Raw genomic sequence first — 27,335 nt, 5'->3', positions numbered from 1 at the left:
AGGGATATGTTGGCTGTGGACACTTCTCTCACCATAAATGCACACATCATGCTTACTGCGTATGTGTTCTATAATTTTTGTATCCTATGATTGCAGACACAGCCACAATCACAGCTGGGATCCCATAGCCAATAGGGAACATGAACCTCTTCTTGAATCTGCTTGCACTGGTGTAGTTGGCCACTTGGAGGTTCCTGACAGTGAGGAAGAGGTACAGCCCTTCAAGAAGCATCCAGGTGAAGGAGGCCAGGTAGAGATAATGCAATGCCCCTGCAATGATGGAGCACAATACCTGGAGGGGAGAGAATAATTAGGACCATGAAGTAGATACTGTCAGTACGTGATTTTACTCCCAGCAGTTATCATTTTCTGCATACGGGTCTGGAATTTCAATTGCAACACCTACAACAGCTTGCCGGAGGGCAATACTTTTTCTGAAGGCATTCACTGGCCACTGAAGTTTGCTCACTTCATCCATGGGGCAAACCAGAAGTACCAAGTGATGAATGCCCTAGGAGCATCCCTTAAAACGACTGACAGAGTTGATAAACAAATGCCTTTGTTGCTGAGTTACATATTCTACCCTACCTCCTAGAGCTCCCCAATGGAATTAGCACTTCAGTTTCCCACTGTACCTGCAATTGCCTTCCTTTCACAGTCTCATTCCCCCAGCCCATCTGACTATTTCCTAGGATGTCCCAAATAAACTAATTGCCCTCAAATCTTTTTCTCAGAGTCATTATGTAGTACCATAATATGGGTATGAACCCATAGTAAGTAGGACCTTTTAATGACATTTTCAGTTAAGTTGTGTTCCACCTCAGTCAGGATGGGTCTTAACACTATTAATGGAGTCCTTTATAAAAGAATGTAATTCGGACAAAGAAAGAGAAATCCACAGAAGCAAGAGGCTACAATGTGGACGAACCTTGGAAAACATGCTGAGTGGATATAGCCAGACACCAAAAACCACATATTGTATGATTCTGTGGATATAAAATGTGCATAACAGGGAAATTTGCAGAGGCAGAAAGCAGATTAGCAGGGAGTGGAGTAGGGGGTAACTCTGCGTGGGTATGGGTTTGGGGCTTTTCCTTTGGGTGATTAAAATGATCTGGACCTAGGTAGTGCACAACACTGTGAATGTAAAGAAACTGTCGAATTGTATATTTTTAAAGAATTAAATGGCGAATTTTATGTTATATACAATTTTACAACAACTCAAAAAAAATTTGAAACATAGTAAACCCTTCACCAATTGGCAACTCTGGTAAATTCTATCAATCATTTAGAGAAAAAGTAATACCAACATTTCACAAATTCTTCCCAAAAAACTGGAAAAGGAGGGAACACTTCCCAATTCATCCTACAAGAGTAGTACTGCCTTTTTACCAAAACCATACAAAGACATCACAAAAAAATTAAAGCTCAGACCAATATCCCCTATAAACACAGAAGAAATATTTCCAATTCTATAGAAATTCTTCCAAGAAATGGAAGAGGAGTAATCATCTCTCAACTCATTCTGTGAGACCACCATTAATTACCCTGACATCAAAACCAGGCAAAGACTTTATATGAAAAGAAAACCACAGAGGAATAGCCTAATGATCATAGAAAGAAAATTTTTAACAAAATTTTAACACATATCCTACAATATATAAAATGGGTAATATATTATGGGAATAATAAAATATTTTGACAGTAGAATATCCTATATTTCTCTTTGAATAGCAGAAAAATTGTCACTATTGGTCAATGGGAACCAAGATTAAGTCTTATAACCTGAATACTTCACAAACAGGTCCTTTTTTCTTTCTCATAACAAATATCCTTAATGTTATGGGAGCCAAAACATTGGACATGAATGAGCCTGACACAAAAGGATAAATATCATATGATCTCAATGATTTGAAACGATAAGATTAAGCAAACCTTTAGGCTCAGCATTTAGATTATAGGTTACCAGGAGACAGGGTGGGGATAGAGAATGGGTAATTAAAGCTTAAAATGCATGGGTTTCCTATTTGGAATGATGGAAATATTTTGGTGATTCATAGTGGTAATGGTAGAATAAAATTGTGAATGTAATTAACATTATTGAAATATATATCTGAATGTGATTAAAAGAGGAAAGGTTAGATTCCATATAACAATAAACTTTTTAAAAATTCATGGAACTATACTAGGTAAAGAGTGAACCTTAAGTTAAGCCATGGTCTATAGTTAATAGTAGAATTATAAAAATTGTCATCAATTGTAACAACTGTTCAACACCAATTCAATGTGGCAATAATAGGGCAGTGTAGGTAAATCCTGTATTTTATGCATGATTGTTCTGAAAACACACAACTTCTCTAATAAAGGGGAAAAGGTTAAAAAAAAAAAAAGAACATCAAAGCCAATTTATAGTTTCCTTCTGAACTCTTGTTAAAAGGGAGATTTATTTTTTTTTCATAATCGTTTCTTTTTTTCAGCTCATGATTCCTAAATACAGCAAGCAGTCTCTCCACTGGACCTGCCAATAGAATTTTGTCTTCCTAGTTGACGTATCCTCTCCTTTGGCTTCCAAGACACCCACCCATCCAGGAATTTTCCTAACTTTAACTGCTTATCCCTTGGACTTCTTATACATTTTTCTCTTCCTTTTAAATGTTGGTCATTCTCTGAGCTCCATCCTTAATCCACTCCATTTCCCCTTGTTTCAGTGTAATCACATCCATTCCTGTGATTGAACTGCCTCTTTCATGCAGGAAACTGCAATATCACTCTCTCCTCTCCTAATCAATTTTGAGCTCAAAATATTTTCCAGCTGTCTGTTGGATGTTTAAACTTGAGTGTCTGAGCAGCACCTCTAACACATTTAAATCTGAAATCATTACCACTTCTGACCCAAACCTGTTCCTCTTTCTCTAATTTAGTTAGACATCATCACACATCCACCAAATCTCCAAAACTAGAATTCGATGTCATCTTTATTTCTCGTTTTTCCCATACCCACCACTTCCACATTCAATTGGGCTCCAGATCCTACCAATTCCACTTTGTACCCATTTCTCAAATCTTATCCAATCCCCCTACCGTGGTTCATATCTTTATGAACTCTTACCCAGACTATCAATAGTTGTATGCCTTTTCTCCATGTTCCTAGTTTTATCTCACTCCAGCCTGCCTTCGCCTTCCACTGTTTTTGTCCTAAATAATGTTTTCTATCATTCTCGGCTTGAAAGCCTTTATGGGGTCACCAGTGCCTACAACAAGAGTCATCTGACGAAGGACTGCAGGTCAAATCTGGCCAACCATTTCTTTTTCGTGAATCAGGTTTTCTTGGAACACAGCCACATTTCTTTACATTTCATCTATGGCTGCTTTTGTACTATCTTAATCAAGCCATTGTAACAGACATTGTAAAACCCAAAAAAGATGAAAATATTTACTATCTGGCTCTTTACAGAAAAAAGAATTGTACTCCTCTGACCTAGAGGATAAAATCTAATCTTAGCCTTTTATATTCTGATGCCAGCACCATCTTCATCCATTCCTCAACATTCTCCTGTGTCTCGAGAAATGGGTTTCATTTTGGATGTCAATTTAAATTGATCGGTAGTAGCTTCCTGGAATGTGGTGTCGAGAACTGTGAGACTTAGTAAAAAGTTACAATTGATTAGAGATGTCTGGTGGAAGCCTAAGAATGGATTTGAAGCATGTACATGAAGCATTTATCATTTCCGCAAAATGCCGTACTCCTTCATGCTTCAAACTCTTCAGGTTCATGATTTCTTCTGCTTTAGGAATTCTTTCCTCCTGCTCTTTGACCAGTAAACTCGAATTCATTATTGACATTCTCAAAAACGTCTCCTCCATGATAACGGCATGTTATTTTGAGCATAATTAACAGTGATGAATGGTATGTGAATGTGGTGGAAAGGGGGAGCTTAGGGTCATATATGCTATCAGAAGGAAAGTTGGAGATTAAAGCATGGGAATGTATAACACAGTGAATCCTTATGGTGGAAAATGAATGTGATTAACTTGTACAAAGAAGTTCTTTCATGAACCAGAACAAATGTGTTATTACACTATTGCAAGACATTAAAGGTAGAGTGATATGTAGGGGGAAATGTACCTATTGCAAGCTATGGACTATAGTAACGGTAATATCTTAATAGGCTTTGATCAAGAGTAACAAATGTACCACACCAATACGAGGGGTCAATAATAGGGTTTAAATTGTATGGGATATTTGGAGTTTTCTTTTCGTTTGCAGAAATAATGAAAATGTTGTAAACTTAATTGTGGTGATAGATGCACATCTATATGATGAACTCGTGAGCCACTGATTATATACTCTGGTTAGATTGTATGGCATATAAAGATATCACAATAAAATTGCATTTAAAATGTCTCTGCTGGGCCGGCCACAGTTGCTCAGCAGGCAGAGTTCTTGCCTGCCATGCTGGAGACCTGGGTTCGTTTCCTGGTGCCTGCCCATGCAAAAAAAGTCTCTGCTAAGCCTTCGTGGTATAAAGAGATGAAATGTTGTCTTCATAATCTAACTGGTAAAAATTGACTTGAAACTCTAGCAGTTCCCAAATGCCGATCTGAGACCACTGGAACAATGACAGGAATTTAAAGCTAAATGTACTCAATTGCAGGGATTTACTCTAATTCTGAGATGATGTCCTTATTGTTTTTAGGCTAAAATATATTTTCTTTAATGATATGGTGATGAGAATAAATAACATTGTAAATATCCCTTTTTTAAAAGTAAAATGGAACACTGGCAACACTACATCAGTATACCCACCTCACCCCCCCCCCCCAAAAAAGAAGTGGAAAAAAGTCTCCTCTCTTGTTGCCTCCTGGCCAGAGGGACATCTGTGCCTGGGAATAAAGTAATTCCCCTATTTCCCCTATCAGTGAGAAGTTGCAGGCATTTATGGGGTTAATGTTGGGCAAGCTCTTTTACAAGCTCTGTTAAAAGCTCTTTTACAAGCTCTGTTGAGCAAACAGCTAACAAACAATTATTTACCCTCAGGCCCGGCCCCGAGGGAATGGAATTTCCTGGATCATTGCATGCAGAAGTTTCTGAAAACAATGCCCCCTGTAAGGGGGGTAGAGAAGAAGCAGGTGTGACCTGGGGGAGATGACCGGCTAGAGATAGTACTACAAGGTTCCCGCCGGGACCCCCCCGCCGGCGCGAACTCCCTCCTATAAGGGAAGTTCTGAGGATATAATAGGGAGGCAAGAAAACATAAGAGGACTACTAAGATGGGGAACTACTAAGAAAGAACTAATAAAGGACTCACTCCCAAGAAGCAGGGGGCCTGAGTGATGGAACCATACTTGTCTCCTGAGTGCTGATTTCTTAAATCAACCTCGACGCCCCTCTCCCAACTCGGCTTCTAGAGCCGGACGCGGCACTCTCTAATGTCTATTTCAAACCCCTAGTGAGCTGTAAGCACATGAGACTTAATAATTAGACACATCTAGGTTGAAATATTGACTCCCCTGAAAACTATACATGTGACTAATAAAAAGAAAGTCCTTATACTCATGATGTCTCCAGTTCTCAAAATGTACGCTGTGAATGATTTACTAGTATATCATCAATATTATCATTATAATCTCTCGTTCTTCCTCATTAGAATATGTATCCTTCTTTATACCAGCAGGGGACTATTTCAAAGGAGGATTATTTCAATGAATTTAAAATATGATTAACTTATTTATTCATTGCATTTTATTTTACATAGCAAAAGTAATAAGGCATGAAGTGCCGCGTCCGGCTCTTGAAGCCGAGTTGGGAGAGGGGCGTCGAGGTTGATTTAAGAAATCAGCACTCAGGAGACAAGTATGGTTCCATCACTCAGGCCCCCTGCTTCTTGGGAGTGAGTCCTTTATTAGTTCTTTCTTAGTAGTTCCCCATCTTAGTAGTCCTCTTATGTTTTCTTGCCTCCCTATTATATCCTCAGAACTTCCCTTATAGGAGGGAGTTCGCGCTCGGCGGGGAGGGGCGGGGGGAATGTCCCGGCAGGAACCTTGTTGTACTATCTCTAGCCGGTCATCTCCCCCAGGTCACACCCGCTTCTTCTCTACCCCCCTTTACAGGGGGTATTGTTTTCAGAAACTTCTGCATGCAATGGTCGAGGAAATTCCATTCCCTCCAGCCGGGGCTAGGGTAAATAATTGTCTGTTAGCTGTTTGCTCAACAGAGCTTGTAAAAGAGCTCTTAACAGAGCTTGTAAAAGAGCTTGCCCAACATTAACCCCATAAATGCCTGCAACTTCTCACTGATAGGGGAAATAGGGGAATTACTTTATTCCCAGGCACAGATGTCCCTCTGGCCAGGAGGCAACAATGAAGACCCTGGGGTGACCTTGGAAGTTGTGTGGAAAGTGCCAGCATCCAGCCTTAGGGTGTTCACCCACCATCTACTGATACATAAGTGAAGAATTGGCTACACTTGTGCTAAGCTGCTAACATTTTGCAGTTTATTTGTTTTAGTGGCTAATGATAACCTGATATCCTACCTAACATCATCTGACTCTCCATCACATTGATAAGTGGGCTGTCCAAAAATACAGGTCTTGTTTGAAGTCCAACAGGAGCAGAGCTGAAATGGGAACCTTTGCTTTTTCCCTCTACACCTCCTCAGCTGATTATTGCTTCTCTTTCCAAATTTTCTCAGGACTTTTAAGCGATTATGACAAGGTGGTAATTTGGTCAAATCGCCTACCTCAGGCTTGGTTCGGTCGATGCCCGTGAGGAAGAGCAGGTGGGCCAGGAAGAGGCAGAGTGAGAGCTGCAAGTGGAGTGAGGTGCTGGTGTTCCGGATGGGTCTGCACAGAAGGAAGGTGAGGGCGGCCAGGAGGAGGCACAGCAGGGACAGGCTCAGCCCCACATAGGTGATCACGGTCAGCACGGGATCTTCCTGGAAGTCACAAAAGGAGGCATCTGTTAGAATTTTCCAACTCTGCAGTTAGGGTCTTATAGGGAATCCGAGGGGCTTCCCAGTTCAATCCCTCATGCAGGTACTTAACCTCTCTGAGACTTGGTTTCCCCACCTTCAAAATGAAGGGAATAATAGCATTTATAATGCAGGGCTATTAAAAAACCGAAACCACTAGACCTGGGCTGCCTAAGGGAAATACCAACGAGTCACACAGGTAATTTTAAACTTCCTAGTAGCCACATTAAAATGTGTAAAAAGAAGACAGATGTGAGGTCAATTGGCTGATTGATAGAGATCTCTATGGAGATAGATAAATTTAGAGATAGATGATGGTGATTGATAGATAGATAATATAGAGTTGAGAGAGAGATAGAGATAGATATATAGAGAGAGTGAGATAGATCAAACTATAGAAAGATGGATGAATTGATAGATGGATAGGTAGATATAAAGATAGATGATAGATGATAGAAATAGGGAGAAATGATAGCTAGAGAGAGGCAGAGTGAGGATTTTATGGCAAATATTGAAGGTTGTAGTATCTGGATATCTGAGTGAGGAAATATTGGATTTCTCATATGGCTTTTATATTATTTTTATAACTGCCTTATAAATTTGATTTTATTTCACAATGAAAAGTTTATAAAATATATAGAAAGAAACAGGTGAAATTAATTTAGTGGTACATTTTATTTAACCTAATATTTTCAAAATATTAGCAGTTCAATATGTAATAAGTGTAAAACAATTATCAATGACATGTCTGACATTCATTTTTTCATATTAAGTCTTTGAAATCCAATTTATATTTTAAGGTTATACATATTTCAATTCAGAGCTTGTATTTCCAGTAGTGAAAATGAAATGTAATCCTACCAGAACAATAAAGTTGTGTTTAACAAAAAAAAAATTCACACTGTTTTTTTTTATTTAAAATGGAATAAAATTAAGAATTCAGTCGTTCATACTAGTCACATTTCAAATTCTCAATAGCCATTTGTGATTGGAGATTATTTTGAACAAAAATATCAAATATAATCTTCACAAAAGCTGAAGTTTTTATCTTTCTTGTTCTCTGTTGTATCTCCAATGCCTGGCAGATAGGCACTCAGTAAATATTTGATAAATGAATAAAATGCAGTCATGCATATCAAGCACTCAATAAACTATATATAGTGAAGGCTCATGAAATGGAAGTTAAAAAAGCAGTCAGGAAAGAAATTAGGTAATTCTTTTTTATCTGAGTTATTGTAGTCCTGGTTGTGTCCTGGGAGTTTCAGGGGATTGTTTTGTCGTAGGTGACCAGGTGCCTTCTTTTTGGTTTGACCAGAAAGGTTTAGCAAAAACTCTCTCTTGCAGAGTAGCAGATACTTTCATTTTCAGATGCCCCCAGACCTTACCACTAAAGGGGATGACAACTCAACTTCCCAATGCCTGAGGGCTTTCCCTAGTAATTTGAACTCACTCTGCCCATAACCATGGAAGTGTCAGAAAATTAATGCCACCTGGATGCACCCCTCAACAAATGATGAAAGGAGATGTTATATAAATACCCAGCTCCCCCACCCAGAGACCCCAGAGGGAATTAAGCTCCAGTGGTCTGCAGTAGTAAGTGGCTTGATAATTTACCCTGTATTGACCACTTTCCTTTTCCTATCTTATTTCCCCATTCCCCTTCTGGTGTTTCCTGAAATCACCTCTCCAGTTAGCTACTTGCACTTGAGTTCTTATCTCAGGGTATCTTTCTAAGATGCGGTCATGACAACCTCACAGGTTACTGGCTACCATGGTTCAAATGGTTCACAGAAGGTGACCATGAGATTTGGTACCTTGTGTGTAAGAGCCACGAGGACAGCAAAGCTGGACAGGTGGAAGCACTCTCATGTGGTATGAGAGTCATTGCTACTCTTATGGGAACACCCTTTGGTTGATCAGCTGCCCCCGTTATTTGATCCTTCCCAGTAGACACAGAAATGTTTTGTTTTCTCACCACCAGGCTGGAAAGAGAATAAAATAAAAGTGGTTCTCAAAAGAGCTTCTGGGGAAGATGGTGGAGTAGGAAGCTCTGGGACTCAAACCATCTGAAACAATTGTTCTGGATTCCACAGGCCAGGGGATCACTGTACAGTACCCAGGAAAGAGTGGGATGAAAAGGCAGAGAAACAGCAAAAAAGAACTGTGGGTAACTTGCTCCAAACAGAGGCTGCCCTTGCTCCTTCCCCACTCACGAGGTGAGCCAACGAGAATCTGGTTCCTGGGTGACTGCTGCAGACAGGAAGGGACATGGAAGCTCTCTGTCCCACGAGCAGGGTGGAACAAGGACAAGTACTGATCACAGCTTCTGATAAGTGAATTTAGATTGCTGCATTCTGGCTCTGAACTGCTGTATTAGTCTGTCCTGGAGGGGAACACCCCCATTCCCTAGTGGGGTGAAGGTGCTGGAGGTTTAAGAAGAGCATCCCTAGGGCTGCAAAGAACAGTTTCCTGAAGGGCGACATCTACAGGGAAGGCCAAGGAAGTGCAGCCATCAGAAAGGTTTTTGTGTCTTTCCTGACCCTCTTCCCAGGGCTCTTTAAAAGTTGTCTAGACCCCACTCATGGGTCCCTGGCCTTGTTTAGGCTGGGAAATTCTGAGTTGGGAAAGTCCTCTCCAGGGTGATCTTCCTGCCAGAATTTATCTTCCAGGCAAAGGCAGCTAGAGGCAAAAAAAAAAAAAGAAGAAGAAGAAGAACAGAGAAAACTATAGAAGCAAAACAAAATCAGAACATAACAGATTCCTAAACAAGCTAAACAAGGAGTGGGGAAAGGAAGCTTTCTTCTGGGGGTAAAACAAATTGTGCAAATAATGCAATCTTAAAAATTGTACTGCATACCCAAGGCAAGAACATGATGAAAAAGAGCTGAAAAAAATCTAATCAGTTTAACATGGGCAATTCTACAGGTTGAGAATAAGTTGAACCAAATATCAAAGAAGGGCTTTAACATAAAGTCAATCCACAATAAAACCCTAGGCAAGAGAGAGAAACTGACCTTTAGAGTAAATTCATCAAGTTAATCAGATACCTAGACGTCAGGAAAAAAATTACAAACTATATTAAAAACCAAGTTATGGGCCAAAGGAAAAATTTTAAACTTTGGGGGAGATTCAGAATTTTGAACTACTTCAAGCATGTTCAAACAATTCTACCAGTTCAATTCAAGGAGATGAAGGAAAACATAGCTAAAGAGATAAAGGCTATTAAGCATAAAGAATTTGGAAATGTGGAAAGAAACATAACTTATGGGAATACAAGCCACAATAGAAGAGATTACAAATACTCTAGCTGCATACAACAGCAGATATGAGCAGGCAGCAGAAAAAAACATCAGTGAACTAGAATATAGGGACATTTAAATCTTATAGATGGAAGAACAAGTAGAGAAAAAATGGAAAAGAATTGAGCAGGGTCACAGAGAATTGAATGACAGCAGGAAGCACACAGACATTTACATCATGGGAGTCCCATAAGAATTGAAGGGAAAAGAGACGGAAAGAATATTTGAGGAAATAATGGCCAAAAGTTTCCCAACTCCTATTAAAGACAAAAGTATGCATGTCCAAGAAATGGAACATAGTACAAACAGAATAAATTTTAATAGACCTTCTCGGAGACACATACTAGCCAGTATGTCAGCTGACAAAGGGAAACAGAGAATTTGATTTCAGCAAGAGAAAACTGATGGAGGCAAAAAGACAGTGGTATGCTATGTTTAAGGTACTGAGAGAGAAAAACTGCCAACCAGGAATTTTCTATCTGGCAAAACTGTCCTTCAAAAATGAGGGAGAGTTTTAAATATTTGCTGGTTAACAGTGAGAGTTTGTCAACAAAAGACTTACCACACAAGAAATACTAAAGGAGTTCTGTAGGTTGAAAGGAAAAGACAGGAAAGAGAGATATGGAGGAGAGTATAGAAATGAAAGTTATCAATAGGGATAACCAAAAGGGAATAAAGAGACACAGAATAAGATATGATGTATAAAAACCAAAGGAAAAATGGTTGAAGTAAGCACTGCCTTTACAGTAAGTAACATTGAATGTTAATGGATTAAACTTCCAATAGAAAGACACAGATTGGCAGAATGGATAAGAAAAAGTGTGATCCATCTATATGCTGTCTATAAGAGACTCACTTTAGACCCAAGGACACAAATAGGTTTAAAGTAAAAGGCTAGAAAAAGATATTCCACGCAAACAGTAACCAAGAAGGAGCTGGAGTAACTATATTAATATCAGAAAAAATGGACTTCAAATGCAAAACTTGCATAAGAAATAAAGCAGGTCACTATATATTATTAAAAAGGGCAACACACCAAGAATAAACAACAATCATAAACAGTTATTCACCTTACCATGGACTCTCCAAATACATGAGGCAAACACCGCCAATACTGAACAGAGAAATAGCCACCTCTACAATGATAGTTTGAGGCTTCAATACTCCACTTTCATCAGTGGCTAGACCATCTAGACAGAGGATCAATAAGGAATCAGAGAACTTGAATAATATGATAAACGAACCAGTCCTAAAGAACATGTGCAGAATATTGCACCCCAAAACAGCAGGCCATTCTTCTCAAGTGCCCACGGATCATTCTCCAAGACAAGAGCACACACTGGGTCATGAAACAAGTCTCAGTGCATTTTAAAAGGTCAGTATTATACAAAATCTTTTCTCTGACCAAAGTGGAATGAAGCTGGAAATCATTAACAGGCAGAGAATTGGAAAATTCCCAAATAAATGAAAGTTAAACAACACACTTTAAACAATCAGTGGGTCAAGAAAATATTGCAGGAGACATCAATAAATATCCCAAGACAACTGAAAATGCGAACACAGCATATTAAAACTTATGGGACACAGCAAAAGCATAAGGGAAATTTATAGCCCTAAATGCTACATAAAAAAAAAAAAAATAGCTGCAATCGAATAACTTAACTGCACACCTAAAAGAACCAGAAACAGCAAACTAATCTCAAATCATGCAGAAGGAAAGAAAGAACAATTATTAGAAAATAAATAAGTGAAATTAAGAATAAAGAACAATAGAGTGAGTCAACAAGGCAAAAAGTTGGTTCTTTGAGATCAACAAACCCTTAACTAAACTGTGGAAGACAGTTTGGTGGTTCCGCAGGAAGCTGAGTATAGAATTCCCATATGGTTTGGCAATCCAGCTACTAAGTATATACCCAGAAGAATTGAAAGCAGAGAAGCAAGCAGACATCTGCACACAGAAAAAGGGTAGAGAATGGAGAGCTGATGTATTATTTGTGCAGAGTTTTTCATCGTTTTGATGGTTGTGCATTATTGGAATGTAATTAACAGTGCTGGATTGTGGTTGTGTGGAAAGGGGAAGTTTAGGATTATGTGTGTTACTAGGAGGAGAGCTAGAGGATGAAACATGACATTGTATAACAGTGCACAGTGACAAAGGTAAATGGTGCAAACATAAGAATGTTCTTTCACAAACTAGAACAAAGGTTATCACTAGTGCAAGGTGTGACAATAGAGTAGTGTATGGGGAAAACAAACCTAATGCACACTACGGACCATAGCTAACAGCAATATCTTAATATTACTTCTAACTAAGGTACCACACCAATGCAAAGTGTTAGCAATGTTGGGGGGGGTGGTTATATAGGAATGCTGTATTTTGTCCATGACTTTTAAGTAAACCTACAACTACTCCAATTTAAAAAAAAAACAATATTTTAAACAACGTATGCTAAGTGAAAGAAACCAGACACAAAGCACTGCATAAGATACGATTCCATTTGTATAAAATGTCAGTGTAAATAAACGTATGGGCAGAATTGGATTAGGGGTTATGGAGGGCTGAGGGAGGAATAGAAGGGTTGAGAGGCAACTACTGAGAGATACGGAATTTTTCTTTTTGGAGTAATATACATGCTTTAAATTTGACTGTGGTGATGAATGTAAAACCCTGTGATATATCAAGCCACTGATTGTACACTTTGGATGGGTTGTATGGCATGTGAATATATCGCAGTAAAACCATCTTACAAAGTGGTTCTCTTTCTGTTTCTGTTATGTGAATTTGAAAGGTTGTTTTGAATTGGGAAAATCCCATCATTTTGAGCATTTGTAGGGGAGAGTATCACACTACCACAACTTTTTTGGAGTTAATTCTTTGTTTATCATGCCCTTTTCTGCCCACTTCACTGCTCTGGAGAATGATCCTTATGGACTGCTTACCTGGGTTCCCTTCTTGGCTGGCTTCTGGTGTGTCTACCAGTGAGAGGCACTGGTGAGAGAGGCATTCAGTGAGAAGAAAGAGACGTCTTTCTTCTCAGCTACCTTTCCGCTCCAGCAGAAAGATTCCTGCTGCATGTGTTCAGCTCCCATTGGGCTTGGTGATGCTAGTTCCTGCTTTGCCTTTTTATGCTTAAATGTGACCATGGCTTCCCACGGTGGGCAATCTCTGGGCATCCCTTGTTAGTTCTCTTACCTCAGAACCATCAGAGTTTGATTCAGTTCCCTTCGAGGACCCCGATAATTCACTCTCCCACCCTAAGGAAGCCTGAGCAGAGAACCAGCCTTTGGTTTTGCTCACCTCAGTATGTTGAAAAGTCAGGGACACGGGTTCAAGCAGATGAACGTTTTTCTCCAAATCGATGGTACCACTCACAATATAAGAGTTCAGTTTCACTCCCTTTGTCCCTTTTCCATCATTGAAAAAGGATCCATTGAGAACATCCCCAAGAAATAGATAAATAATAAATGCAATAGCTCTCTGGTCTGGCAAAATAGAAGAGAAATAATTTCATAAGGTTTCCATAATTTGGGTAGGTAGGACACCTGTGTTTTAGGAGAAGATCGTAAGGTAGCATAATGTATAGTCAAAATTGCCCTTGAAAACCCTTAAATTGCCCATGCAAGACACTATATGTGGTTTAGAGTGGGGAGCTTTGTATATGTATACATAAGATAATGCACCATATTTTGTAAGAAGTCTATATGCAAAATAAGTTAACTGTTATTTTTTCTATATATATATATGCGTGTGTATATATATATCCATAAATATCAAAATTAGAGTCACAAGATATTTGCCCTCAGAGGGGCAGGTGGAACTCAGGTAGGCTGAAGAAACTCCACAAATCCTATCTTATCCTATCTTACTTCTTAAACTGACTCTGAGGTACCTAAGAGGGTGAAATAATATATAGGATGACCAATTCCATTTAATAAGACCGCTCTTCTCTCTCTTTCTCTCCCTCTCTCCTTCTCTTCCTTTCTCTCTTCCCCTTTCTTCTCCACACTCCCTTTCCTTTCCCCTCCCGTTTTAATAAAAGTATAATTTAATTAACAGAAATCAAATGTACGTATGATGCATTTTAGCACACCTCTGTCACCTGGAAAGGCACAAGGCAACATCAGCTAGCTTTCTCTTCTGCTTCTCATTTCAAAGGATTCCCCAGGAGTGTTCTCCTTCTGCATCTCCAAAGATCTCTGGTTGTGTGGCTCTCTCTGCTCTGGTGGTTCTGTAGCTTTTTTAAAAATTGTTCCCTCTTCAAGAACTCCAGTAAGCAACCCACCTTGAATGGGTGAAGACACATCTCCATGGAAACATCTTCATGAAAGAAGAAGCCTGGAGAGAAAGCTAGCCCATGTCTTCATGTTCACCATGTACGTTTCCAACTGAGAGAGAAACCCTGAACATCATCAGACTTCTTGAACCTGGATGCCTCAGATTGGACACTTCTATAGACTTCCTTTATTTAGGACAATTTCACAGCCTTAAAACTATAAACTTGCAACTTAATAAATTCCTCCTTTTAAAAGCCATTCTGTTTCTGTTATATTGCATTCTGGCAGCTAGCAAACTAGAACACTATGTATAGAAAGTCCCCAAAAATAGTCTACCACAAAGTTACTAGAGCTAATAAATTGAATAAAGAGTTGAGATACAAGATCAATGTGCAAAAAATCAGTAGTATCAAAACCCACAGAACAGAACAACACAAAGAGTGAACCCTAAAATAAACTATAGACTTTAGTTATTATAACACATCAATATTAGTTCATTAATTGTAACAAATGTGCCACACTAATGCAAGGTGTTAATTATAGAGAAAACTAAGTGTTAATGTGTGTGTGTGTGTGTGTGTGTGTGTATGAGAACTCTGTTAATTTCTGTGAAAAATTTTCCATAACCTAAACTGCTCTAAAATACAGTTTATCATTTAAAAAGGAGAAGAAAAAAAGACAGGAAGATTTCACACACATGAGGAGAGGGTGATGCCCAGAGCCAGAGACTGGATTGGTGAGGCCCTAATTTGAGTAATGTCAGCAGCCCCCAGTGTGGAAGAGCTGAGGAACAAGCTATGCTCTAGAACCCAGAGGGAATATGGCCTGCAGACCCCTTGTTTCAGGCCCAGTGATACTGATCTCTGCCCTCCAAATCCATAAACAAATAAATTTCTGTCGCTTTAGGCCACCTAGTTTGTGGTAACTTATCACAGCAGCTACCAAAAAAACTAACACAGAGAGAAGATGCTAATGGGTTTGTTTTTGGGTTAATGAAAATGTTCTAAAATTAGACAGTGGGGCTGGTTGCACAACCATTTGAATATGAAAAAACCACTGAATATCAAAAAACACTCACATATACACTTTAAAAGAGTGAATTTTATGATATGTGAATTATAGTTCAATTTAAAAAAAAAAAAAGGGCAACAGGCTGGTGTGACCAGCACATCTCAACAGCTGATGCTAAATTCGCAAAGCAAATCCTGCAAGCAGACACCATACACAGAAAAAGTTTTCAATAATTAGGGTTATGAGAACTGTATTATTTAGGGTTCTCCAGAGAAACAGAATCAACAGGCAACACTTGCAAATATAAAATTTATAAAAGTGTCTCACATGACCACAGGAATGCAGAGTCCAAATCCACAGGGCAGGCTGTGAAGCCGACGACTCTGATGGAGGGTCTGGATGAACTCCGCGGGAGAGGCTCACCAGCTGAAGCAGGAATGGGGCCTGTCTCCTCTGAGTCCTCCTTAAAAGGCTTCCCATGATCAGATTTAGCATCACTAATTGTAGAAGACACTCTCCTTTGGCTGATTACAAATGGAATCAGCTGTGGATGCAGCTGACGTTATGATGACCTAATCCTATGAAATGTCCTCATTGCAACAGACAGGCCAGTACTTGCCCAATCAGATGAACAGCTACCACAACTTGGCCGAGTTGACACATGTCCCTAACCATGACAGTCCACCTCTTGTCAACTTGGCACCTATATATATATTACCTTAAACCATACTTAAATTTCCAAATGAAAACAAATAAGCACACATTTTTTTCTTTCACCTGACAATACTCAACTGTTCTGCATATAACTGGAAACACATTAAATCTCTCCAGAATAGGGTACAAATCCTTGGGCAACATTCATTCTTAAAGTTGATATCTTACAACTTAAACAGTATAACATGAACAAAACAGCATTACAGTCCTCGTTTCTGTAACTGATCACATGGTCGAAGTTCATATTTATCATTATCTTCTTCCACTACCCATTCCATGTTCCCTTTACCCTCAGCAAGCACTTCAGCTGGCCGTGGTTCTTTGCCTGGTGCGGTGACCCAAACCTTCATTTCTGAAGTTTCAGAGCCATTAGTAGTCCTGCCTGGATTGTGTTGTGGCAGTTTTCCATTGATTTTAATCACAGGGCATGGTAGTAATAATAGACGCCCTAGGGGATCTCCTATATTCCAAGTAAACTCTTCTTTACCTCCATTATGTAGTTGCAGCCCTACTTCTTTCTGATAGTCAGGGTCAACTACCCCAGACAATAATGTAATCCCCTTCTTGGCTTGTTGATCCAGAGGCATAAGTAGCCCAACGTGACCAGGTGGCAATCTTAACTTCCAGTTCAGTGGTATCATTGCTGTTTCTCCTGAAGGAAGCATACCCCGTTTTGGAACTAAAACCTGTAGACCAGCAGAACTCAGGATAGCAGGGACAGGAAGCAAAAATTTTCCTAGTGGATCACTAGGGATAATAGTGAGTGGTACCACACCCATTTCCACCCCTTGGTTCCTGGACCCATGGATCCTGGCTATGGGAGAAACAGCACCATACAGTGGACACTGATTCAGAGCATACACAGCTTCCTGGAGAACATTACCCCAGCCTTTCAAGTTTTTGCCACCTAGTTGGCACCATAATTGAGTTTTCAAAAAGCCAGTCCACCGTTCTATCAATCCAGCTTCTTCTGGATGATGGGGAACATGGTAAGACCAGAGAATTCCATGAGCATATGCCCATTCCCGCACTTCATTTTCTGTGAAGTGTGTTCCTTGATCCGAAGCAATGCTATGTGGAATACCATGATGATGGATAAGGCATTCTGTAAGCCCATGGATGGTAGTTTTGGCAGAAGCATTGCGTGTAGGGAAAGCAAACCCATATCCAGAGTGTGTGTCTATTCCAGTTAGAACAAATCGTTACCCCTTCCATGAAGGGGTGGTCCAATGTAATCAACCTGCCACCATGTAGCTGGCTGATCACCTCGGGGAATGGTGCCATGTCGGGCGCTGAGTGTGGGTCTCTGCTGCTAGCAGATTGGGCACTCAGCAGTGGCTGTAGCCAGGTCAGCCTTGGCGAGTGGAAGTCCATGTTGCTGAGCCCAAGCATAACCTCCATCCCTACCACCATGATCACTTTCTTCATGAGCCCTTTGGGCAATGACAGGAGTTGCTGGGGAAAGGGGTTGACTGGTATCCACAGAACGGGTCATCTTATCCACTTGATTATTAAAATCTTCCTCTGCTGAAGTCACCCTCTGGTGTGCATTCACATGAGACACAAATATCTTCATGTTTTTAGCCCACTCAGAAAGGTCTATCCACATACTTCTTCCCCAGACCTCTTTGTCACCAATTTTCTAATTATGGTCTTTCCAAGTCCCTGACCATCCAACCAAACCATTAGCAACAGCCCATGAGTCAGTATACAAATGCACCTCTGGCTAGTTTTCCTTCCAAGCAAAATGAACAACCAGGTGCACTGCTCGAAGTTCTGCCCACTGGGAGGATTTCCCCTCACCACTCTCCTTCAAGGACACCCCAGAAAGGGGTTGTAATGCTGCAGCTGTCCACTCTCGGGTGGTACCTGCATATCATGCAGAACCATCTGCAAACCAGGCCCGAGTTTTCTATTCCTCAATCAATTCACTGTAAGGAACTCCCCAAGAGGCCATAGCTCTGGTCTGGGAAAGAGAAGGTAATGTGGCAGGAGTGGAAACCATGGACATTTGTGCCACTTCTTCATGTAACTTGTGCCTTCAGGACCTGCTCTGGCTCTATCTCGTATATACCATTTCCATTTTACAATAGAGTGCTGCTGTGCACGCCCAATTTTATGGCTTGGTGGGTCAGACAATACCCAGCTCGTGATAGGTAACTCAGATCTCATGGTAACTTGGTGGCCTATGGTTAAGCGTTCAGTCTCTACTAAGGCCCAGTAGCAGGCCAAAAGCTGTTTTTCAAAAGGAGAGTCATTATCTGCATCAGATGGTAAGGCTTTGCTCCAAAATCTTAAGGGTTTGCATTGCGATTCTCCTATAGGGGCTTGCCACAGGCTCCAGACAGCATCTCTATTTGCCACTGACACTTCCAGCACCATTGGATCTGCTGGATCATATGGCCCAAGTGGGAGAGCAGCTTGTAAAGCAGCCTGGACCTGTCGAAGAGCTTCCTCTTGTTCAGGTCCCCACTGAAAATTAGCAGTTTTTCTGGTCACTCAATAAATGGGCTGGAGTAGTACACCCAAATGAGGAATATGTTGTCGCCAAAATCCAAAAAGACCAACTAGGTGTTGTGCCTCTTTTTTGGTCGTAGGAGGGGCCAGGTGCAGCAACTTATCCTTCACCTTAGAAGGGATATCTTGACATGCCCCACACCACTGGACACCTAGAAATTTCATTGAAGTAGAAGGCCCCTGTATTTTTGTTGGATTTATCTCCCATCCTCTGACACGCAAATGCCTTACCAATAAATCTACAGTAGTTGCTACTTCTTGCTCACTAGGTCCAATCAACATGATATCATCAATATAATGGACCAATGTGATGCCTTGTGGGAGGCAGAAACGATCAAGATCTCTGTGAACAAGATTATGACATAGGGCTGGAGAGTTGATATACCCCTGAAGTAGGACAGTGAAAGTATATTGCTGACCTTGCCAACTGAAAACAAACTCTTTCTGGTGGTCCTTACTAATAGCTATTGAGAAAAAAGCATTTGCCAGATTAATAGCTGCAGGACCTATTACAACCAGGAGATGTATTGATTTGCTCAAGCAATGATATCACATCTGGAACAGCAGCTGCAATTGAAGTTACCACCTGGTTGAGCTTATGATAATCCACTGTCATCCTCCAAGACCCATCTGTTTTCTTCACAGGCCAAATAGTAGAGTTGAACGGGGATGTGGTGGGAATCACCACCACTGAATCTTTCAAGTCCTTAAGAGTAGCAGTAATCTCTGCAATCCCTCCAGAAATCCGGTTTTGCTTCTGATTTTGCTTGGTAGGGGCAGTTCTAGTGGCTTCCACTTGGCCTTTTCCACTATAATAGCCCTCACTGCACGAGTTAGAGAGTCACATTCCAGAACTGGGGAAATAACTACAGGATGGGTCCGAGGGCCCACTGGACCCACTGTGAGATGGGCCTGATCTAAAACTCCATTGATCTCCTGGCCTGCATAAGCCCCCACTCTGACTGGTGGTCCAGAGTGACGTGTGGGTCCTCTGGAATTAATATCACTTCTGAACCAGTGTCTAATCATCCCCAAAATATCTGATCATTTCCTTTTTCCCAATGCACAGTTACCCTGGTAAAAGGCCGTCAGTCTCTGTGGGGAAGACTTGGAGGAAGATTAACAGTAAAAATTTGTGGCAGTGTAACAGGTTTCTCCCTCAAAGGGACCTGGCCTCCCCTTCATTCAAGGGGCTCTGGGTCTATAAACTGTTTCAAGTCTGGAAATTGATTAAGGGGCTGTGACTCTGTGTTTTTGTAATTCAGGTTAGACTTCTGTTCACTTGACCTAGAACTTTTGTTTATACAGTTCCAACAAGAATTTAGTAGACTACCCTTCTATTGTAGTTCTAGGTACCACATGATTTACTAGCCAATGACACAAATCTCTGTGTGTCATATAAATTTGACACCTGCTTTGAGTTTGCTGTCTATTATAATAGCCATGTCTACCCTGTCCTTGGTGATTAAGTCCTGCCACCTGGCTTCTACCAACTCGGGATCCTGTCATCCCCATTGTGTTTAAGGATTCCAGCTCAGTGACAGCAGTTCCTACAGTAATATCTACCTACATAGAACTGCAACCACAGAGCTCTTTAGGGATGATGGTGCTAATCTCACTAATTTATTTCTCACTGTTCTGGTAAAAGGTGCATCTTCTGAACATTCCTGGGGTGTAAGAGCAGGCTTTGCATGATAACATTCCAATCTCTCTAAGCCTCTGGATCCCCTCATCTACATTATACAAGGACAGTTCTGGCATTTCAACCTCAGGTAATGTTGGCCACCTTTTGAATCATGTTTCAACCAGCCATCCAAACAAACTGTTAACACCTTTTATAACCACTCGAGCTATAACATTGAATGCAGAATCTCTGCTTAGTGGGGCCATATCAATAAATTCAGCCTGATCCAGCCTTATATTCCTCCCACCATTATCCCACACTCTTAAAATCCATTGCCACATATATTCCCCTGATTTCTGTCTATATAAATTGGAAAACCCACACAGTTCTTTTGGAGTTTACCTCCTCATGTGTGATACTTTATACCTCACCTTTAGGGGCCTGTTGGGACTTTAGTCTAGTTACATGTCTGCAAGAAATGAGGGGTGGTGGGGGTGGGTCATGAAAAGAATTAGAAATATCTTCCAAGCCATTTGCTTCAGGGCTTTCATTTGCAGTTTCATCTGGTGAAACAGGATTAATAACTCTAGGGCTAATCCCTTCAAGAGGAGGTTGGGTGGCCAATACCTCAAGGCAGGCTGGAGGTGGGGCAGTCATGTCCTCAGGGCAGACTATTACAGGGTCATCTAGAAGACTCAGCATGATCTAGGGCTTCAACCTCACCCCCAACATCATTATCAATCCATATGTCACCACCCCATTTTTCAGGATCCCGCTCCTTTCCAATCAATGCCCTCACTTTAATGGCAGACACCATGCAAGACTAAGATTTCAGTTTACGTTGTAAAGTTGCTACTCTTAACAATAAGATTCTGAGTCTGATTTTCAGAGATCTCAATTCTACGGCTACAGGAAATAAGATTTTCCTTCAGGATACTCATAGAAACGTCTACATCTTTCAGACAGCACTTAAACTTCTTGTTTGAAGTCTTAAGCCCATCCCTTTCACCCCTTAATGTAGCCAGTGTATCTAATAACAACCAACCAACATCTCTATACCTCTTATTTCTACAAAACTCTGTAAAGGTGTCAAAAACATTATCCCCAGAGTCTGGCTTCATACAAGCAAAGCATTAGGAGAATCAAATGATGATATTTTGACTATCTCTTTTGCCAACTCACTCCATGGATTGGGAGTGTCATTCTGATTATGGGAATCAGAGTCCTTAGTGTCTCTGAGTCCAGTCAGAGTAGAAAACCATTCATAAAAAGCCATTTTTAAGATTCTGTTTCTTAAGAACCTCTCCTGGGACCAAGATGTATTAGTTAGGATTCTCTAGAGAAACAGAATCAACAGGGAAAACTTGCAAATATAAAATTATAAAAGTGTCTCAGGTGACCACAGGAACACAGAGACCAAAACCCACAGGGCAGGCTGTGAAGCCGATGACTCTGATGGATGGTCTGGATGAACTCCACAGGAGAGGCTCACCAACCGAAGCAGGAATGGAACCTGTCTCCTCTGAATCCTCCTTAAAAGACTTCCCATGATTAGATTAAGCATCGCTCATTGCAGAAGACACTCCCCTTTGATTACAAGTGGAATCAGCTGTGGATACAGCTGATGTGATCATGATCTAATTCTATAAATATCCTCATTGCAACCGACAAGCCAGCACTTGCCCAACCAGATAAACATGTACCACAACTTGGTCAAGTTGACACATGTCCCTGACCATGACACCATCCTTGCATTTGTTGGACTGAAAGTACTTTCTTCAGAGGAAACTACCCTTAACCTAACCTAAACCTATCACTAGCACTCCCCGTAAATGTACAACGACCTCAATAACGATGACCTACATAAACCTACGTCAAGCTTCACACCATTCTTTATCACACCCTAAGCAGAATCCAATTCCTAACCCTAGCCTAAGCCTAACTCTAACACACAACCAACCACCAGTGCTTGCCGAACCTTCACCCTGAACCTAATGCTGAGCCTAACACAAACATGAACATGATCTGTCTCAAAAACTGAGCAATATTAATATCGGCACACATTTCCAAGCATTTTTCAAGGAAAACACAACTGCAAACTAATGCTACCCAGTAAAATAGGAGACCCGTTTGTACACGTGTTTTGAGAGCTCATTGACTTACCAGCTCCATTCATTTTCAAGCAGTTTTGCTGCAGAAAAAAGACATCCTGTGGAGCACTCACCTACAGCAATGGAAACCATGACCTTAACGTGTTTAGAAAACTTAGACTCATCCTGGTTCCATTCACTGGCATAAGTTTTTTTTGCCAAAACTGCAATATTTCAGGGAACGCTCACTTTCACTTAATTTAAAAGTGACGCTAATGCCACCACAAACACAAAAAGAAACTGAAACACAAAAGAACCCATACCAGCTCAAATCCCAACCACTAAACCTGGTACGAAAATCAACCCGATGTTTGACTTCAACCCAAACTCTCACACTAATTCTAACCCTAAACATAACCCTAACACTAGACCCAACCCTACCTCCAACCCGAACCCGAAACCTAACCCCAACCCCATCACCAATCTTAAACCCAACCCTCAAATTTATAGCAACCCTACACCCAACCACACCCCTAAAGTTAAACTAACACCAACCCTAACCCAAAACCTAACCCTAACCTTAACCCTAGCTCCAACCCTCATGCGAATCTTGAACCCAACACCAACGCTAAACACAACCCTCAACTTTTTACCGACCCAGCACCAAGCTGCAGCCCTAAACTTAACCGTAACACCAACACTGAGCCTAACCCTAACCCTAAACCTAACCCTAAACCTAGACCCAACCCTACCACGAACACTAGCCACAACCCAAACCCCAAACCCAAAGCCAACCTTAAGCACAACCCTCAGGTTTATACCGACCCTGAAACCGAACACAGGCTGAAACGTGACCCTAAACCCAACCCTTTCTCTAACCCTAACCTTAACCCTAACCCTGACATTGCCGCTTGCCTTAATATCATTGGTTTCAGAAACTGACAAATGGACATCCTCCACAGACGATCATACTTAATTTTAGGTTAAAATGGCATTGTCCAACATATCTCACTTTATTCTTGCTGAAAGAGTCTGTGAACGGGTTTGGGGAACTGAGTGACATTCTTGCTCCATTCATTAGGATACAAGTCTTGCGTGAAAACTAGCATTTTCACAGAAAACTCGACAACTGCCATGCAAATGCCTTACCTAATGCTGCTGTGAAAGCTAAGAGGCTTATTGAATCCATTCACTTCCAAGTATTTTTTGGACTGAAAGTACTTTCTTCAGGGGACACTATCCTTAACCTAACCAAAACCTATCACTAGCACTCCCCGTAAATGTACAATGACCTCAAAAATGATGTCCTGGGTGGGCCACAGTGGCTCAGCAGGTTAGAATGCTTGCCTGCCAAGCCCGAGGACCCGGGTTCGATTCCCGGTGCCTGACCATGTTAAAAAAAAAAAAAAGGCATAAAAATGACGTCCTACACAAATCTACTCCAAGCTTCTCACCAATCTTAATCACACCCTAAGAATAATCCAAATCCTAACCCTAACTTAAGCAGAACTCTAACCCACAACCAACCACCAACTCTTGCCGAACCTTCACACTGAACCTAACCCTGAGCCTCACATGAACATGAACATGATCTGTCTCAAAAACCGAGCAATATTAATACTGGGACACATTTCCAAGCATTTTTCCTGGAAAACACCACTGCAAACTAATGTTACCCAGTAAAATAGGAGCCCAGTTTGTACATGTGTTTTGAGAGCTCATTAACTTACCGGCTCCATTCACTTTCAAGCAGTTTTGTCAGAGAAAAATGACATTTCTGTGGAGCAATCACCTACAGCAATGGAAACCATGACCTAAACATGTTTGGAAAACTTAGACTCACCCCGGTTCCATTCACTGGTGTAAGATTTTTTTGCCAAAACTGCAATATTTCAGGGAACCCTCACTTTCACTTAATTTAAATGTGACAATAACGCTACCACAAACACAAACAGAAACCAAAACACAAAAGAACCCAAACCAGCACAAATCCCAACCTCCAAACCCGGCCCAAAATTGACTGGATGTCTGACTTCAACCCAAACACTCACAGTAACTCTAACCCTCACCCTAGACCCAACCCTACCTATATCCCAAACCCGAAACCTAATTCCAAACCCAACCCAACCCTAACCCTAATGCTAGACCCAACCCTACCTCCATCAAGAACCCAAAATCTAACCCCAACCATAAACCCAACCCTCAAATTTATAGCAACCCTACACCCAACCACAATGCTAAATTTAACCCTAACACAAACCCTAACCCTAACCCTAACACTTGCCCTAACCCTAACACAAGTCCAACCCGACCACCAGCCCTAGCCCAAACCCTAACTGCAAACCCTACAGCAACCCTAAGCCCAACCCTCAAATTTACTCCAAACCTGCATGAAAACCCACCCCTAAACTTAACCCTAATTCCAACCCTAACCCTAACCCTAGTCCCAACCCTACCACCAACCTTCGTCTGAAACCTGATCCCAACCCCAACGCCAACCTTAAACACAACCCTCGACTTTTGACCAACCCTGCACCAAACCACAGCCCTAAACTTAACCCTAACACCAACACTAAGCCTAACCCTAACCCTAACCCTAAATGTAGACCCAACCCTACCATGAACACTCGCCTGAATCCTAACCCCAAACCCAAAGCTAAACCCTCAGCTTTATAATGATTGTGCCCCCAAATGCAGCCCAAAGCATAAGCCTAACCCCAACCCTTCCTCTAACCCTAACCCTAACCCTAACCCTGACACTGATGATAGCCTTCTTCACATCATTGGTTTCAGAAACTGAGAAATGAACCTGGTCCACATGCGACCATACATATTTTTAGGTTAAAATGGCATTGTCCAACATATCTCACCTTATTCTTGCTGAAAAAGTCTGTGAACGGGTTTGTAGAACTGAATGACATTCTGGCTCCATTCATTTGGATACATGCCTTGCATGAAAACTAGCATTTTCACAGAAAACTCAGCAATTGCTATGCAAATCCCTTACCTAATGCTGTTTTGAAAGCTAAGGGGCTTATTGGATCCATTTGCTTCCATGCATTTTTTGGACTAAAAGTACTTTCTTCAGAGAACACTAAGCTTAACCTAACCTACACCTAACACTAGGACTCCCCGTAAATGAACAACTACTTCAAAACTGATGACCGACACAAACCTATGCCAAGTTTCTCACCAATCTTAATCACACCCTAAGCAGAATCCAAATCCTAACCCTAGCCTAAGCCGAACTCTAACCCACAACCAACCACCAATACTTGCTGAACCATCACCCTGCACCAAACCCTGAGCCTCACATGAACATGAACATAATCTGTCTCAAAAAATGAGCAATATTAACATGTGCACACATTTCCAAGCATTTTTCATAGAAAACACCACTGCAAACTAATGCTACCCAGTAAAATAGGAGACCCATTTGTACACGTGTTTTGAGAGCTCAATGACTTACCAGCGCCATTCTCTTTCGAGCAATTTTGTCAGAGAAAAACTGCATTTCTGGGGACCACTTACCTACAGCAATGGAAACCATTACCTACACGTTTGGAAAACTTAGAATCATCCTGGTTCCATTCACTGGTGTAAGATTTATTACCAAAATTGCAATATTTCAGAGAACCTAAAATGTGACACTTACGCCACCACACACACAAACAGAAACAGAAACACCATAGAACCCATACCAGCACAAATCCCAACCTCCAAACCCGGTCTGAAAATCCACCCAATGCCTGACTTCAACCCAAACCCTCACACTAACTCTAACCCTAAACCTAACCCTAACCCTAGACCCAACCCTACCTACAACCCGAAACTGAAATCCTAAACTCAACCCCATCACCAATCCTCAACCCAACCCTCAAATTTATAGCAACCCTACACCCAACCTCACCTCTAAACTTAACCCTAACACCAACCCTAACCCTAACCCTAACCCTTACCCTAACCTTAACCTTAGCCCCTACCCTACCACCAACCCTAGCCCAAACCCTAACTGCAAACCCCACACCAACCCTAAACCCAACCCTCAAATTTACTCCAAACCTACACCAAACTGCAGCCCTAAGCTTAACCCTAATTCCAACCCTAACCATAACCCTAACCCTAAACCTAACCCTAACCCTTCATCGTTACAGCAACACAAACCCTAATCCTAACCCTAACCCTAACCCTAGCCCCAGCCATACCACCAATCCTAATCCGAACACTAACTCCATCCCCAACACCAACCCTTAACACAAAACTCAACTTTATACCAACCCTACACCCAACCACCACCTTAAACTTCACCTTAACACCAGCCCAAACCCTAATCCTAACCCTAACCAAAACCTTGTCCCAACTTTATCACCAACCCTAACCCAAACCCCAACACCAACCCTAAACACAACCCTCAAATTTATACCAACCCTACACACAATCGCAGCCCTAAACTTCATCATAACACCCAGATAACCCTAACACAAACCCTAATGCTGGTCTGAACCCTACCACCAACCTTAACCCGAACCCAAACCCCAACCTCAGCTCCAACGGAAAACACAACCCTCAACATTATACCAACACTACACACAACTGCAGCCCTAAATTTGACCCTTACACCAATGATAACCCCAACCCTAACCCTAACCTTACCTCCAACCCTACCAACAACCCTAAACTGAACCCTAACCCAAACACCGACCCTAAACAAAACCCTCAACTTTATAACAACCTTTCACCCAACTACAGCCCCAAACTTCACTCTTACATCAACCCAAATCCTAACCCTAACCCTAACCCTAACCCTAGACCCAACCCTACTACCAATTCTAATC

The 27,335-nt window shown here is 41.2% G+C and overlaps 1 pseudogene across 1 annotated transcript; it reads right to left on the bottom strand.

Moving 5' to 3' along the window:
• On the bottom strand, window positions 1-26,050 carry LOC143649154 (putative adhesion G protein-coupled receptor E4P pseudogene; annotated as a pseudogene). The gene is made up of 3 exons (XR_013158929.1): window positions 25,970-26,050; window positions 6,740-6,976; window positions 1-292 (listed from the first exon to the last, which is right to left on the bottom strand). The product of XR_013158929.1 is annotated as a putative adhesion G protein-coupled receptor E4P pseudogene (transcript).
• Between the last annotated feature and the right edge of the window lie 1,285 nt (window positions 26,051-27,335).

This window comes from Tamandua tetradactyla, chromosome 11 (genome assembly GCF_023851605.1).
Source record: "Tamandua tetradactyla isolate mTamTet1 chromosome 11, mTamTet1.pri, whole genome shotgun sequence".
Classification (NCBI taxonomy): Eukaryota; Metazoa; Chordata; class Mammalia; order Pilosa; family Myrmecophagidae; genus Tamandua; species Tamandua tetradactyla.
The sequence above is the reverse complement of the archived record's forward strand: the minus strand, read 5'-3'. Positions and strand labels throughout refer to the sequence as shown.